Consider the following 5,347-nt stretch of genomic DNA (forward strand, 5'->3'; position numbering starts at 1 on the left):
ACTGGAAACCAGGAGGGCCCTGAGGTTTAATGTCCATTGTGAGGAAAGGGACAACATCTATAAAGATGTAACCAATGTTGTGCATTTGATCCAACATATTTGTTCAGTGGAACAAATGTGGTACATGGAATCAAGGTGGGCATCCTGATTAACTTGCTGTATTTTGGTACAGTGTCATTCTATAATCTTAGTGGCTCACAAATGTTCATTTAGTGTTTATATTTTATTTGAGTTATAGGTGAACTGTAGCCTCTGCCACTGATATTTTGTGTCCATCCAGATGGAAGGAGCCCTATCTGGAATATGCCATTCTTATGCCAGGAAGAAACAAAGGTTGAAATATATAATAACTCTTAAAGCTTCAGCCCAAATGTGAAACACATCTTTTTATTCACCTCTCACTGGCCCAAGCAAGTTAAACAGTCAGGTCTGTTGTCAAAATGGCAGGTAGCATTTTATTCACACAGAAAAGTAATATAAGTTATTCGGCAATGGGGACAAGTGTAAAACCCTCCACAGTGAGAGAAGCAATTACTGGGAATAATAACATAACCCACCAAAATGGCCCTGGAATCAACAGAATACATGTATAACCAACATGAAACATAGTAACTGTGAGTGACATGGTATATGAACACAAAAGAGGGCCAAGGTAATGTAGGCAATCAAACAGACAGATAAACAATAAATATCTGTAGAGAACATTTAATATAAAGCCAATGGTATATGGAGCCTGTGCAGCCCACAGAGCTGACTTGTGCGTGGAGCCAATGTGGTTCATGGAGCAAACGTGGTATCCTCTGTATTGTGCTGTGGAAGGACACAGAACATCAAGTGACCAGGGTTCTAGTCTCAAGCTTGCTAACTTGTTTTGTGACTTTGGCTAATTTATTTCCTGTAACTGGATCTTACTTCACTCATTTATAATATGAACACCCTAAATTTAATGTCTCTAAAATCATAGGCACCAGTAGGTGGAGTGCATGCAACTCAAATGCAGTAAACTGTGACTCCTCTGTGAACCATACGATGAAGAAGGGAACCACAGAAGGATGAGTTGCTGTGTGTGCACTGCCCATCTGTGAACCATAGTGGGCAGCACATGTGACCATGACTCTGATTCTGAATTTTTACTTCCACTATTGGAATGATATTTCAGATCCCTGTCAAGGGATCTGAAAGACATATGAGGTTTTCTCAGAATCCTGACAGAGAGCCTCAAAGTTATCAGGAGAAAGCTCTGGTTTCTTCCAGGCTTCATTGGTGGCCCTAGATCTTGGGATTGTGTCCATTCTATTTCAATAGTTCTTGAGCATCTATTATGGCCCAGCTGGTATCAGACCATGTAGAAACCAAGAGAGATGTGGTGACATATACAGTCATGAAAGTATAATCACAACCATAAGAGATGCTACAGGGATATATAGGGACTGATGGCCTTATAGGAGTGCCATTCTCTCAGTGTATGCCTGATGCAGAGGACCAGGTTACACCTTACCCCAGTCCTGTTCACCACTGTGCCCCTTAGAACTTTGTAAGCTCTCCAGAGGTTGGAGTCATTGAGAGGGAGAGAGAGACCCCAACATGATTAATATTTTTACTTCCACTATTGGAATGATATTTCAGAATAGAAATTAAGTTTAATTATTGAAAACGAAAGTTGCAGAACTCTGAGGAAATAAGCAGGGTTCTACAATAGAGAATGGAAGAGGGAAATTTCCTTACCAAGAGTTAACAGGTAAAGTCTTGTGAGGGATTAAGATTTTGCTGATAGCTGAGGATGAGGAGTCATGTGGTTGTAATAAAGTGAGCAGGTGAGATAGAGATAGCATGGAGAGGTCAGCAAAGTGTCGATCTAAAGAGCCCTATAAGATATGTTTGTGCTAGTGCGGTGGGAACACCTGGTTCTTTTTTTTTTTAATTTTTAATTTTTTATTTATTCATTTTTAGAGAGGAGAGAGAAAGACAGAGAGAGAGAGAGAGAGAGAGGAGAGAGAGACAGAGAGAGAGAAGGGGGGAGGAGCCGGAAGCATCAACTCCCACATGTGCCTTGACCAACACCTGGTTCTTATTAAGAAAATGATGCAGCTTTAAGGCTGATAGAATCCACTATGAGTGTGACACGAGGTGACAGGAAACAAGGTGGGAGGAAAGTTATTGGGGATGAGACTGTCTGAGACTCACAGTCCAGGAATGACAATAAAGAATCACCCTTTGGACCTGGCTGGTTGGCTCAGTAATAGAGTGTCAGCCCTGTGTGTAGAAGTTCCAGGTTCGATTCCTGGTCAGGGCACACAGGAGAAGCATCCATCTGCTTCTTCACCCTACCCCCCCCTCCTTCCTCTCTGTCTCTCTCTCTTCCCCTCCCACAGCCAAGGCTCCACTGGAGCAAAGTTGGCCCGGGCACTCCAAGGCCTCCACCTCAGGTGCTAGAATGGCTCCGGCCACAACAGAGCGATACATCAGATGAGCAGAGCATCATCCCCTGGTGGTCATGTCGGGTAGAGTCTTGTCTGACTGCCTCCCTGCTTCTAACTTCAGAAAAATACAAAAAAATAAACAAAAATCGCCCTTTGAAGAATGAAATCTGAACATTTGTGTCAACATGGATGGACCTACAGTGTATTGTGCTGAGTGAAATAAGTCAGAGAAAGATGAATGCTAGATGATTTCATTTATATGTGGAATCTAAAGAACAAAATAAATGAACAAGCAGAACAGAAACAGACTCATAGAGACAACATTTTGACAGTTGCCAGATGGGAGGAGATTGGGGCACTGGGTGAAAAAGGTGAAGGGATTAAGAAGGAAAAGTTGGTAGTTACAGAATAGTCATGAGGAAGTAAAATACAGTATAGAAAATATAGTTTATAATCTTGTAATAATTATGCATGGTGCCAGGTGGGTATTAGATTTATTGGGGTGATCACTTCATAAGTTATATAAATAGCTAATCATTAAGTTGTACACCTGACACTAATATAATATTGTATGTCAACTGTAATTAAAAAATAAAAAAATTATTTAAAAAATTAAAGACAAAATAGAGAAAAAAGAATCATCCTTTTATTTTATTTTTTTGGCTATGTACTGTGGACCTTATTGATAGTGCATGACAGAGTAGGGCTACCTAATTTCTTCCCCTTCTTTAGGGGAACTGGAATAAAAACTGCTAAGGTCAGGAGATTCTCAGTGTGTTGGGGGATTGATCTGTGGTAATGACTCCCTAGCAGCTGTGGGTCTCTCTTCCTCCTCCTGGGGCTCTTACTATTTTTTTTTTTTGCATGAGAAAGAGAAAGAGAGATAGAGACAGAGACAGGAGGGAGAGAGACAAGAACCATCAACTCATAGTTGCAGCACCTTAGTTCTTCATTGATTGATTGATTGCTTTCTCATATGTGCCTTGACTGAGGGGCTCCAACCAAACCAGTGACCCCTTGTTCAAGCCAGAGACCTTTTACTTTAATCCAGGGACTTTTAAGCTAAAACCAAAGACAATGGGATCATGTCATGACGAGCCTATGCTTAAGCTGGCAAACTCCAGGTTTCAAACCTTGAACCTCAGAGTCTCAAGTCAATGCTCTATCAACTGCACCACCATTGGTAAGGTTAGAGGGCTCTTATTCTTTGGAGGCCTTGTGAACCATAAAGTTTACCACTCTGTTGCTGTAGAGAAACTCATTGTCGTGTCAGGAAATAAATTTGACAAAGTGGTTATAGAGGGCAATGCCAGCTCCAGTATCAAAGGGGGAGAAGTGGGTGTTACTGCTAAAATTGCAGGAGGCAAACTGGACCTCTGTTTGTCCCACATGCCCTTGGAAGGGCCCTCTGACTCCTGTTTCACTACCTTCTTTTTTTAAATTATTTATTTATTTTACAGAGACAGAGAGAGAGTCAGAGAGAGGGACAGACAGACAGGAACGGAGAGAGATGAGAAGCATCAATCATCAGTTTTTCGTTGCAACATCTTAGTTGTTCACTGATTGCTTTCTCATATGTGCCTTGACTGTGGGCCTTCAGCAGACCGAGTAACCCCTTGCTCGAGCCAGTGACCTTGGGTCCAAGCTGGTGAGCTTTGCTCAAACCAGATGAGCCCTCACTCAAGCTGGCAACCTTGGGGCCTCGAACCTGTGGTCCTCCGCATCTCAGTCTGATGCTCTATCCACTGCGCCACCGCCTGGTCAGGCTTCACTACCTTCTTGATGTCATTGTTTCAAGCAGCATTCTCCAGGTAGCAGGTCAGATCCACAACCAACACATTGGGGGTGAAGACACAGAAGGCCATGCCAGTGAACTTCCCCTTCAGCTCTGAACTTCCCCTTCAGCTCAGGGATGACCTTGCCCACAGCCTTGGCAGCACCAGTAAAAAACAGGGATGATGTTCTGGGAAGCCCCTTGGTAATCACACCACAGCTTCCTAGAGGGACCACCCACAGTCTTCAGGGCGGCAGTGATGATACAGACTGTGGTTGTGAATCCCTCTAAAATGCCAAAGTTGTCATGGATGACCTTGGCCAGGAAGGCCAAGCAGATGGTAGTGTAGGGGGCATTGCTGACAATCTTCAGGGAGTTTTTTTACTTGTCATGGTTCACACCTATGACAAACATGGGGGCATTTATGGATGGGGCAGAGATGATAACCATCTTGGCTCCACCCTTCAAGTGAGTCCCAGCCTTCCCCAAGGTAGTGAAGACACTGGTGGGCTCCACAACATAATCAGCACCAGCATCACCCTATTTGATGTTGGTGGGATCTCACTCTTGGGAGACAAAGATGGACTTTCCATTGATGACAAACTTCCCATTCTCAGCCCTGACTGTGCTTTAGAACTTGCCATGAACAGAATCATACCAGTGTATGTAGACCATGTAGTTGAGGCCAATGAAGAGATCACTGATGCTGACAATATCCACTTTGCCAGAGTTAAAAGCATCCCTGGTGACCAGGGGCTCAATACAACCAAATCCGTTCACTATCATCTTCACCATCGTGTCCCAGGGTTGTGGCTGGTACTGCTCAGGAAGATGTCGCTGTATGTTTAACAGCCAAGAATCACCCTTCTAGAGAGTTGCAGGGGATGGGGTGCCCCACAGAGAATTCTGAGTCTACTGGGAGAAGCAGTTGTTGATTACAACGCTCAAGTTAAGATAAAAAAGAGGGAGAACTGGGGAACTGTACGCTTATAGTATACATATGTTTATTTGTACATAATCATTCTCTTCTTATTTTTTTATTACCATTTTAAAATTATTTAATGCATGTGTTATTAGAAGTGAACATTACAGTGTTGTTGTTGGGTAACAGAATATTCAATGAGTTTGTGGCTGAATTTGAGAAATAGTTAAT

General features: G+C 42.8%; 1 pseudogene; it reads right to left on the bottom strand.

Moving 5' to 3' along the window:
* Positions 1 to 3,620: 3,620 nt before the first annotated feature.
* Positions 3,621 to 4,989, bottom strand: LOC136397639 (glyceraldehyde-3-phosphate dehydrogenase-like; annotated as a pseudogene).
* Positions 4,990 to 5,347: the final 358 nt, after the last annotated feature.

Source organism: Saccopteryx leptura, chromosome 3 (assembly GCF_036850995.1).
Source record: "Saccopteryx leptura isolate mSacLep1 chromosome 3, mSacLep1_pri_phased_curated, whole genome shotgun sequence".
In the NCBI taxonomy this organism is placed as follows: domain Eukaryota; kingdom Metazoa; phylum Chordata; class Mammalia; order Chiroptera; family Emballonuridae; genus Saccopteryx; species Saccopteryx leptura.